The 12,638-nt window shown below is 41.1% G+C and overlaps 1 protein-coding gene across 2 annotated transcripts in view; it reads left to right on the forward strand.

Annotated features, from left to right (window-relative positions):
- SCN3B (sodium voltage-gated channel beta subunit 3) overlaps nt 1-10,391 on the forward strand; it is a 192,498-nt gene extending 182,107 nt beyond the window's left edge. For both annotated transcript variants that reach the window (XM_078681823.1, XM_078681824.1), the window contains exon 7: nt 4,076-10,391. The gene's annotated coding sequence lies outside the window, so the exon portion shown is untranslated. The remainder of the gene's footprint in view (nt 1-4,075) is intronic.
- Nucleotides 10,392-12,638: the final 2,247 nt, after the last annotated feature.

The raw sequence follows: 12,638 nt of genomic DNA on the forward strand, positions 1-12,638 counted from the left end.
TCCCCTTCTCCCTCTTCCTCCGTGAAAACTCTAGGGATCAAACTGAACGATCAACTCACTTTGCACTCCCAGGTCAGCTCCGTGGTTTCTTCTTCTTTCCTTTCACTTCGCACTATCCGCAAAGTTTCCCGCTTTTTCTCTGTTTCTGCCTTGAAGCTCATTGTCCTGGCGATGGTAATCTCTCGCCTAGACTATGGCAACGCATTATACTACGGCATGCCTGCCTACAGCATCCGCCGACTTCAACTGGTCCAAAACCAGGCTGCCTGCCTTTTCCACAACCTGGCCAAATTCCATCACGTCACTCCACTCTTAAAGTCCCTGCACTGGCTCCCTATTCGAGAACGAGTTCAGTTCAAGATCGGATGTATCTTCTTCCAGGTTCAGGCTGGCGCAGCTCCTGTGTTTATCTCCTCGGAAATCAGAGCTTACGCCCCCGTCAGGGATTTACGCTCATCCTCTCAACAACTGCTGACAGTTCCCTGCTTTAGGCGTAAAAAGTGGGGGGGCACCAAATTTTCCACACTTGCCCCCGCCTTTTGGAACTCCCACCCCGTCCACCTTAGATCTCCCACTCAATACCCTCATTTCCGCAAGGCGCTTAAAACCTTGCTCTTTTCGCAGGCCTTCCCATCATAATTGTCCTACTCTCCCCCTCCCCCCCGACCCTCCCCGTCCTCGTGGGCCCAGTACTTCACAGCGCCATGAAACCGCCAGGTGTACGTGCGCTCTACAAATATTTTAAACTCAAACTCATTACTGTGTTGTGATTGGCCAGCGGGGCCTGGCTGTGCTTCCTGTTCCTCGAGGAGATCAGGAGCAGAGACACAGGACCAAGGTAAGTAATTTAATTTTTTTTACAATTTTATTATGCACAATCCCTCCTGCAATCGCGACCACCTTCCTCTCCCCCGCCGCGACCATCCCGCACCCGCGAGCCATGCCTTCCGCCACTTATTTCAGTTGCATGGTGAACAAATATTTGAACCCAGAAATGCAGACCAAGCTGAAAGTGGAGTCAAACAAATTTTCATTTCAGATCATCCACAATTTTGCTCTCATTTTTCAATGAATAACACCTATTATCTTGCTTGCCCAAATTAAGCAAACCCGTAGAACTTACTAAAGGACTTTAATTAGGCATCTCCCCATCCTACCAAAGCAATTCTGTTCTAGGACTATGTTTGTAATTTGTACAGGCCACTTTAAGTTATCTGTGTTTATATTTGCATAAAACACTTTATAATGAGAGACATGGGCCCTTGGCATAAATATCTGTGTTTACATTTGCACAGGGCACTTTATAACGAGAGACATAGGTCTTTGGCTGCACCTGCAATATCTTCTATTTATATTTTTTTATGGCAGGCTGGTTGGTAAGATTCCGTGGTATATCTTTTAATTATAATTTGAACTAAGGTGAAACTGGCCCAGCAGAAAAGAGAGGTGACCCCTAATCTGACCAGGCCTAAATCTAATCAGTAACACCCTATCTCAGGCATTATGCACAAATTCCAGATACGGTTTCATCCCTTGTGTGGATTGACCATCAGGTACTCCCTTTTGGCAGCTTTCCTCAGTTTGGACAACTCTCTTTCCCACTTCTGTATTCTTTAAAGCTGGATTTAACCCAAAGTTTATCCCTCAGTCATAAATTGGCAGGCATAGAAAAAATATCAGGTCTCCGTAACTTAGCGCAGGTATCATTAATATAGTTTAACAAGGGGATATGGTGACCCTTCTCACATATGAGACAATCCATGCAGATCTCCCTGTTCAGAGAAGCCTCGGGATTACACCAAATAGAGCACCATAGCATTGAGAGAGCCGGGTTGGTGTAATCAGCCACATAAGATAGTCTGAATTCCTCATGGACAGAATACTTTGGGAAGACCCCGTGAAAGCGAGTCAGACACACAGGGCACCAAAAAGTCTTTAAACAAAGTCAGTGGACTCACAGAGCAAACAGATGGAGAAGTGCATAAAAGTGTGTCACCAGGGAAATTGCTTGGAATGCGAGGTGCAGTATTCTGCAGTGAGGGCTGAAATGAAATAATTAAAAATAGCATGCCGCATTTACATGCATATGCATTGCAGGGCCAAAATAAAGGTAAAAACAGATAGCAGGCAGCATCTGTGCCAAATGTGACAATTGGGCATATTGGATGGTTACGGTTAACATCCTTTACAACGCGGATGTTACCCAGCAGTGCAGTTACGACGCGTCTCTTACAACGCAAGTCGTTACTACGACTTGCGCTGGATGGCGCTGTGGGATAAGGAATCTTGTAATTTTATATTCCAACACCTTCCCTACTGTTATGGGGACTGGTGTTGGAAAATAAAATTATAAGATTCCGAAATCCACACCCTCCAACGCAAGTCGTTGTAACGACTTGCGTTGTAAAATCTGCGATGTAAAGTACCGCGTTGAAAACAACCGCGTTGTACTGACATACATCCGATGGTTACACTAGATGTTTGTAAGTTTTCATTGTTGTGTGCAGAAGTGAATTAAATTGTTGCGTATAAGACTTTAGCAAACACTTTTCATTAATGTGTATACACTCACACTCTACACATAGGTAAACAAATACAGCCTGTTAATTTGTCTCTGTTTCACACTTGAGAGGCAACCACATCTGAAATAAGCTGAAAAATAATGTGTAGGACTTTGAATATACTATCATGTAAATTCTGGGAGGGGTATGCCTATGAGAGCCCAATCAACTAAAATAAGCATCACAATACATTTACATCAAGGGTAATGTACACTTAACATACGTCGTAAGGACAAGGCAAGTTACAGAAGAGCTCTTTGGCTACATGCAGAAACACGGTCAAATACCGAGTTTTTTCATAAGGTCACATATCAGACACAATATAACTTTTACGGGGATACATTATTCTTCCAAGTAAAGAACGAACACTGTTCCCTTTCTATATGGCAGTTGCCTTCTCATGCTACATATGTTATCAGTGCGGATATTGTTGCTTTGAAAATAAAACAAAATATTACTGTGCCCATATTATTTCCGAATAAAATGTCTTAAGTAGCTTAATGTTGGTGACATTCAAAACCTGTTCTAACTTATGTGGTACCATGCCGATCAATACCTCTCTTGGTTTGAACCCCAGCTGTTCGCTAAGGAGAGAACGGCCAAAAGTGTGGATCAATCAGCAAACGACCCTTGACCTCACACAATAGGATTCTGTAACAAGTCATCAGTTTGAGCAAGTGTTCAGACATCCCTATGTATTGTGCTCAGAGAGCCCCTTTCTCCATTCACTTGACTCCAGCAGTGATACTGTGATGTCAGGACTAATGTAGTGGATGTTACTGTTGAGCTCTAATGTTCCTTTCGCATTATAAGTATGCCTCCTGGTTTTATGGTATTTATATTTTTGTCATTTCTGTCTGTATATATCCATATTTATTTTCTGCTAATTTTACATGTATTTATCAATATTTATTTTAGGTTTGGTGAAAAAATTAAGCTGAAATGTGCATATTTCCACATTTATGTATTCAGTTAATGTACACTCGTGTCTGAACGCATGGCAGGTTTCAATGATATATACACTCAGATAATAAAAAGTGCACTAATAATGAAACATGCCATTTTAGTATCAAGGCTGTGCAATTCTACAACTGTTTAAGGCTCTTTACTAAAATTCCTTTATTTTGGTAATCCCCTTGCCTGTCAATCCCCTCAACTATTGGCCTGGCAGTCATGATTGACAACATTTAGAATCACTTGAAAAAACAACCCAATTTTCTTTTTTATCCACATTTAAAAATACATTCAGACAGGAAAATAAATAGTTTTCTATCTGTATTTATCTGTCAAAATATGTAAAAACAGAAAACAGGAAGCCTTAATTATAAGTAGTGATTGCACAACTAGACTGACATAAACATTGATAGGTGCAGTGTTTGTATACAGGCATTAGGTTGAATGGTGTTGGTGCGCCCTCTGCTGGCGTATCCTAGCCATTTGAGTGTTGTTGTTAGATTGCTCACAAACAGCTCTCATATCTCACAGTGCTGTAACTGACTCCTTCTTCTCTGCAGGAAGAGCGATTCCCAGCCATGTACTGCCACAGGGGTCGGAGCAGGATACATGAAAGAAGGCATCAATTCTTCTTCTTCTTCGGATCAATGCTGTTGCCAGCTCTGTATCTTGAACCTGAGCTGGGCTCCCAAATGGTTTTCTAAAGACTGACTCATTATTTGATGCATGCTGCACAAAAGATTTGGCATCACCCACCCGCACCCCGTTATCACGTGTCCTCGATGACTCATCATCTCTTTAGGCTCCATTTCAAATGCTTAGAAACTTAGAAAAACATGATGTATCATTAATCTAATTTAGGCAATTAATTTGTGGGGATGGGACAAAGGTGTGCCTAAATATGTTTCCAGCTATCACTATTTCAAACATCAATATTAAGCATGCTGTTTAATAATTATTTATTACACTGATAGTGACGTGATCATGCAGCAACCACTGTATTAGCGATACATGACGTAAACCAGACAAGGCTGTGTGCACATTTCTCTTCTCACTGCCATCCGACTTATTGGATTTTTTGACTACTGGAAGCTGCAGAACCTAAAACCTACAGGAGAAGTGACAATCTTCAGAGAGCTCTATCACTGCCAGGTAGCTGCCCGTCGCTATTATGTCCTGCATCTGTGTACTTTCTAGACACAAGCAGTGAGGATGAAAGTTGAGAAAGAAAAGAAAAGGTGTGTGTGTGCTTTGTGAATTAATTTTTATCCGAGCAAAAAATGAAACTTCTGAATTCAATCATAATGATTATTCATTTGAGCCGAAAATGATGTTGCCAATGCACCAGTATCTCGATACAATGACCTTTCAGTCATCTCACATTGAGACACCAGAGGTTATCCCTTTTGTCCTTCAGACGAACACTTTATTTTTTAGTTCCCGGTACTGTGCAAAACTTCCGCTCCAAATCCCCGCAACTATGACACCATTCAGGCGAGGGTGAAATACTGTTCCCACAGACAGACTATTACTATCTGCCAAGTGATATTCTCTGTACAGCTCCTAGAATCAGTGTCCAATGTTGGGATCTCATCAGCCTCTACTTAGGTACCTCTCCCTCCATCTCCAACAAAATGGGCCTTTCAAGTCAACTTTTACAGCTGTTTTCTCACCGTCCTGGCCACTCCAAATTGATTATTACTCACATGAGCAAATGATTGGGAAACTCATGAGTGTTGCTCGTCCCACCGTCCACAAATTTTAATAATGCCATTTCCTCCTTGCCCTATCTTGACTACTACTTTCAAATCCTTCAACTTCCTGCATTTTAACGTTACCATACTGTTTAGAACTGGAATTCTACTAGCGCCACATCAGACACTAATATCAGCTTTTTCATACCGGGATTCTACTCAAGAAACACTGTACGGTCTGGCTGTTCTCTCTGTTACTGGCCATTTTGCTCTGTTCCTACAATGTCTATTACCTCTATGTCCTCCATCCTCGTCCCGGTCATTAATTATGATGTTGTAACCGCCTCCAGACTGGAAAACAATTCCAGGACATGCAAATATAAGCTCTACTCGCTCACCCCCTGGGCACTTTATATTGCTTGGTTTACCCAGCATTCTTCTGCTTCATTTTTTCTGTCTCTGACTTGGAACATAAGATTCTATGAAATGTATATAAAAGGCACTGACTGGGTTTGGGTCTCTTACAGAGATTATTTCTAGTTTAGAGGGGGTTTACAACAATATCTGCAGGGCTTGAACATCTGTAAATCAAGTCTTTACCACATTAGTGATTACCGCAAAATAAATCCCTGCTGGGTTAGAATTTATGGGACTAAGCAAGAGTTTGTCGCTTCTTGAGGGCCTAGTGTCACAGTCCAAGAAACACCCCGGGAACAGTCTGGGGTCAAAATAATCTTTATTTCAGTGGCACCACCCATGGGGCAGCTTCACCTTCAGCTCTCCCTTCTCAACTGCCTAACACGGAAGCCTCAAAACTGGTCATTCCAGGAAGAACCAAGTTTCCTGGACTTCACCCCAGCATTTTGAGTCCACGTATGGACTGCTGACAGCCATAAAATGTATGGTTTCTTTCTTACTTGGATTTCCAAGAAGTGGGATCGAGGGAAAGTGCTGGATTCAGCCTGGAAGCTCTGTGAAGATCTTGGTATCTGTGAGAATGTGAATTGCTTTTTTTTGTTCTCCCTCATTTAGGGCAGTACGTGCAAGCACAGCAGAAAGCACCATTATGTGGAGCCTGCCTCCACTTCTTCAACTTCGTCTTGTGCCTCCTCTGCCACTACCAGGGAAAGAAGCAGGGAAATTGAGAATGGAATGATTAAAATGCGGGTGGTAGAGAATTGAAAACAGAAGCCACCAAAGGATAAAAATGGGGATGCGGTTATTCCTCATAATGTGGCTTTTTCCCCTACATCTGATTCCAGCAGCGACTTGAATGTGGGCTCGAATAAACAACAAGGGAAATGTATTGGGAAAGAACTGTTGCCTGCAGAACTGAACCATGTAAGGGAGAATATGTGGTTTTCCCTTTCATGTTCCACCCTATACTTCATGAGATGTGGTAAAACAATTTTGGAAATAAGTACAATTGAATTATCACAGTAATCCACATGTCATTGATGTTGTGTTTCATATATGGAAGGATCTAGATAAAATCACAGTACCTAGATTTATGTCTAGGTTGCATCTACTGCAACAAATGGTAGATATGCTTCTAGATTCTGTAACTATCTATTTTTTGTTGAAAGCCTAGTGGAAAGAACAAATATGACTGATGATGGTATTATAAAAGACACAAGAAATAGAAAGGTTTATTTTTTACCTTTAAAGTACCATCTATGGCACATCTATCATTGAGGGGGGTATTTATAGCGCTTTCATAGCTCAATCATTGACCTTGGAGTTCAAAGTATACTTCAAGGCTACTGAAGAAGGAAGTGAAGGTTCAGTCATTTTAGAGGATATGGAGAAACAGATTGAGTTCATGTCAGATGTGTTATTTGATGTGGTAAGAGCAGAGACTTAACCTGCAGGTGCAGTGATTTTTATACGAAGGAATTGTATGCTTGAGGATTGGCAAGCAGACTCTTCTCGGAAATTAGTTTCATTCACGTTGTACTTTCAGGCTCTAAACATGTCTTGGGCTTGAGTTAGAAGACAAGCTAAGTAAATTGTTTAAAGTGAAAAAGCATTCTTTCTCATTTGACAACAACACCAACCGCATCAAACTCAGCCTTCATCTTCTGGTTAACTTGGCAAGTCTTTTTGGCATCCATCAAAGAAGCAACATAATTACCAGCATAGGAAACAGGGAAGAAGTGGGGGGAAAGCCCAACAGAAACGTTGGAATTTGTATGTTCCCATCAAGAATCTGGCTTTAAGTTAAAACTGTGTCCAAAGTTTCCAGAAAAGAGGGCTGCATTCAATAAATCGATACAGGGATTTCGGGAAAAGAAAGCTGTGATACCAGTCCTGGGAAGAGAACTGGAATGTACTCTACTATTTTTCTGGTCTCCCAGGTGCCATGGGGATTCTGGTTGGAAATTCGCGTAAAGGACTTGAATGTGTGGGTAGAATCAGTTTAACTCAAGATGGAAACCATATGAAAGGTCATCCCTCTGATTTCCAAGGAGCGTTTTCTAAAAACGATCAACCTAATGGATGTGTGTGTTTGTGTGCCAAAAACCCAATCACATAAGTGATACATGAGGCTTTGTAAACACAACAAGATGAGGCTTTGTGTCAATCCTCAGACTTTCCAGTTCAAGGTTCTTCCCTTTGAATTGAAATCTGAGCTGGTGTTTACAATTATGGTGGCATCCCTGGTGGCTTTGTTTCATCTACAGAGGTGCAGTATATGCCCGTATTTGGAAGACTGGATCCTCCATGCTCCTATGAAGAAAAAAACACCGAAGGCTTGGGAGCTGTGCAAGAATGTCTGGAACAACATGACTTCGATTTGAATGTGACAAAACACCAATTTATTCCAACTTACGAGTTAGTGTTTATTGGTTCAAACGTCAAAACTCTGAAGGAGATGGTGTTCCTTCCAGAACAGAGTGCACTAGTGAATTTTAATTAAGAAACTGGAACCGGCATTTGGACTTTGACTGACGCTTCAAGGGTTGACGGAATTATGTGTCTTCTTAGTGACATTGACCCATTTAGTCTCTTTTGCCCTTCAACTGAACTGACATTGGTGATGAGAATCCCTAAACTTAAACAGAGGTGATGCTTGAGCTTGAAGAAGGGAATACCTCTTCAGCCGGTAGATCCTTTCATCATCATCATCCTTCAGACGTAGCAGCAACATTGAAGGACTATTCAATTAAAGGTGAATACTGCCTAGTTAAAAGCATTTAGTCCTCCACCGGGAGGAAATTAAAGGAAGTGGCAAAAGCATTAACATATTTCCAAAATATACAAGGGAAACATGTTATATGATCAGACAATCAAGTGATTGTATCTTATGAGAATCGCCTGTGTGAAACAAGGTTGAGGTCCCTGGGGGATGTTTTTTGGAGCATTTGACAATGAGCAGAAAGTCATGTACTATTATTCCGTGGCATCTGCAGAAGGAGATGGGACAATGTGGAGGCAGATTCCTTGACATTATTTCCTCAGTCTTTCGGGAGACATGCAGGAGGTTGAGGGTTTCATATTTTGAACTCTTTGGGATAACAAGAACATAAAAGTGTAGAAATGTTGTTCCCGGTTCCGGAGTAGGGCGCATTGGTGGTAGATGCTTTGATAGCCGCACAAGCGCCTATATGCCTTTCCCCTGTTTGCTCAAATCCCAAAAGAATCCATGAAGGATTCTGAATGAGGAAAAGAATCTAATTTCTTATCCACTCCATTTATTAGTTTTATGTAGCGTAAACTTGACCCAAGGGTATCAGAGTACTTTCAGAGATATCACAGCGGCAAGTAAATGAGATACACGTGGAGTAAATACAAATACATAGTAACAGTACATAAATGTAGAATACAGTAAATGGTAGGATATGTGACAAATTAGTTCGGAAGTACTTTAGGTAGGGTGAAACATAATTGGGGAGAATAGATGCACAGAGCTAGCAATGCAGCTATTACAAGAGTTACATTTGGAATAAATAAAAATACATAATTGCAGTATATAGAAGAAGAATACAATGTACAATAGGATATGTATACAAAATATTTCGGAGGTATTTTCGGTATTGAGCTACTGAGTTGGTGAGAGTAGAAGCACAGTTTTTTCCCTGAGGTAGTGACGCTCAAATTTATTTGGATGGTCTGGGGTAGGAGCCTCAAGCTAGTCAGATGATTTTGGGGGGAGGGGTTAGGTATATGTTAAGAAGAAGTTTCAGTTTTTTCTGAAGTGAGGGATTAATCGATTGTCACTTACATACTAAGGCAGCGAGTTCTAAATTCTAGGAGCTTACTAAGAAGCTTTTCTTTAGAAAGCTCAAATTAAAGAGTTAGAACTCCTTTTTGAGATTTGATTCTAGTGTTGAAAACCTTAGCAGAACACCCCTCGGAGCCACTCAACCCGCTGATAAAAGCTGGAGATTTGGGGACCTTGTAATGCCATACTCCTTTCATTTTGATTTTGTAAGACATAGTATAGAGAACACTGGATTTAGCTTTTTTGCAGCTGTAAACAGAGATCATGAAGTGATTCTGTCTGATTTTTTTCCATCTCCTTCTACTCCTGAGGAACCAAGATTGTACTTATTGGATGTAAAATGAGCATTGACTATCTACATTATCACCATTCTGTTGGATTAGATCTACAATTTCCCTGGCTTATTCCATCACTGATCAAACTCTCTCTGTAGGTATTCAAAGGAAATGAACGAAGAATCTTTCCTCTTCATGTACAAAGGTCATGAGATTGCATTTGCAGATATTTATAGGGGAGCAGCTTGGCGCATTCGTAATACTTTTGTTCATCATTACAGACTACAGGGAATTATTGCTGATGATAGGAGGTTTGGTTCCGGGGTTCTGAAATCAATGTTATTGTATTCTGTCAGAGTACATTAAAGCACCGGTGTAGCAGTTGCTCAGTTTCCTATGTATTTTTTTAAAGTCATTGAGGTAATGAAAATATAATATTGTTTTGGTATTCCTCATAACTAATGACTGGCACGAGGATGCAGGACATAGAAGTAATGTTCAGAATTACTTACCAGTAATTTTCCTTACATTTAGACCTAGCATACTCATACCAAACATTTAGGGGCATATTATCAAGGGGCTTTATCTCCCTATTACCAAGCTGTCGCTAACACCAGTTAGCGACAGCTAATAGGAGATAGTGACCATCTTGGGCCCCGCTTTGCATGTCAGTGATATTTATCACTAATGACATGCAAAGTGGGCGTGCCAAGATGTTAGCAACTGAAAACAGTCGCTAACATCGCTATCTCCTATTACCAACTTTTGGAGATATTCGCGCTAAGCGCGAATATCTCCAAAAGCTAACACTTGCCCAGGAGCAGTTCTTAGCCATGTTATCCAATGGGAGGTGGATAACATGGCTAAGAGCATTTGCTCGATAATGCATGAATATCGCTGACTTTTCAGCGATATTCATGCATTGCGGCCGTTTTTTATCGCATTTGCGATAAACCTTGCTAATAGCAAGGTTTATCTGCGATAAAAATCGCCGATTTGCGGCGATAATTTTTGTCTCTAAACAAGTTAGAGACAAAAATTATCTCTATTGGTTGGTAATATGCCCCTAAGACTCGCCCTTCCCTCCCATTTTCTGGTCTTCGTTATGCTTAGGGCAACAGAAGAATGCTCGGTAAACCAAGGAACATATGGTGCCAAAATGGGCAGGGCTTGCTTTTGCAGCATTTTCTGGTTTATAGTTCCTGTCCGGAATTCGCTACAGTCTCGTAATGACTGGTACAAGGACGCTAGGACAAAGAATAATGAAGATGATCCGTATATAATGCTGAACAAGACTTACATTTTACTAACCAACTCTCAGGTTTTCCTGGCACTGTACTCCAGGTTAAGGTCTTATTTATAAATTGAAGGTGTATATTTGCTCACATGTTCAAAGTCTGGAGAGTTACAGGACATGGCTTTGAGCATTTTTAAGTCTAGATATGGGGTTAAACTGGAGTTTAGAGGCAAACATACACGTTAAGCACCTCTGTTACCTTGGTGACTGGATAACTAATGGATAACATAATCTTGTAGTCACAATTTCACACAGGAGATTAAAAGTAAAGTGACATTTGGTACAGGTGGACTGGTTGGGTATCTCTGGGATAGGAATATGCAACTTGTGAAGGTATCAGGCACTGGAAAAGAGCAAGTGTACTTGGAACAGGGGCTCAAGGAATATCAGTTACAAATATTTAATCTCGTATTTTCATGATGTTTGTCTCTTTAGCTGTTGTAATGGTATCATCATAATGGATATTATTCTTTACCTCACACTGCCAAATTCTTGAGGTAGAGAGATTATATATTAAGGAAGAAACCATTCTTAGTAACTCTCATAATTAATGGCACATTTGTTTGAGGCCCTTTAAAACATGTCACTATTGTACGCCAAACCGTATGCTTAATAACCTATCACACTACTCAGATAGCAGCCTGCAGATGCTATTTTATCATGTCCTGGGAACATATTGTGAACAATTGTGCTGACTCAGCATAAATGATCTTTATGCGATTTCACTGTTTAAAGTGCATTCATTTAACCAATTATGTCCCAGAGTTAGTACATGATTTTAAACAACTCGGGGCAGATTTACGAGGTACTTGCAATGCATTTGCGCCGCCGCTGAGTCACTTCTGTGATGCAGCAGCGGCGTAAACAAGCACCATGCTGCAACGGATTTACAATGTGACGCATCTAGGAAGATGCGTCACGCCATAAACTCCTACACTACATTACACCTGTGTCAGGTATAATGTGGGTGTACCGTCGCAGTGTGGGCGGTCCATCGCAGGAAAGTCTCAGAAAAGTTCTCGGTCACTTTTCTGACGCCGCTGGGTCAAAACCATGCGCCTGCTTGAAGCTGGAGTTGCGTCGTGCCCGCGACATGACTCTAGTACTGCACCAACCTTACACCGGCAGATACGACACGCATCTGCCTTTCCGTACGCCACGGCGTGCCGCATTGTAAATGCAGCGCATCCGTCGTGGTGCACGGGTAGTTTTCTGTGTCGCAAGTTTTCTTGCACATGCCTGCTGATTTGCAGAGATGCGCCAGACCTTGTATATCTGCCCCCTAATTTCCAAAGCAGAAAGACGCTAACCATGCTCACTGGTTCTATTCTGCGCCATCTAAAGATTAAGCTCTAACATGGTGGAAAATTGGTCCAAATATATGCAATTTAGACCGCGCAAGAGTATAAAAACAGGTGCTCAGCTCTTCATGATGCAGCCCTGTAAGTTTCTCATTAGAAAATAATACTCAATATGGGGGTGTGATTACTGATATATTTCAATGCAAACTCAGAAATTGTAAATAATGTTTTCCAGCGTTCAAGAATTACTACTCAAAACTGTTTACAGCTACACAGTGGACATTTGTTACTTTGTAGGATTTAATATAAGCGAGAAAATCCAGTTATTGCC

Source organism: Lissotriton helveticus, chromosome 3_1, assembly GCF_964261635.1.
Source record: "Lissotriton helveticus chromosome 3_1, aLisHel1.1, whole genome shotgun sequence".
In the NCBI taxonomy this organism is placed as follows: Eukaryota; Metazoa; Chordata; class Amphibia; order Caudata; family Salamandridae; genus Lissotriton; species Lissotriton helveticus.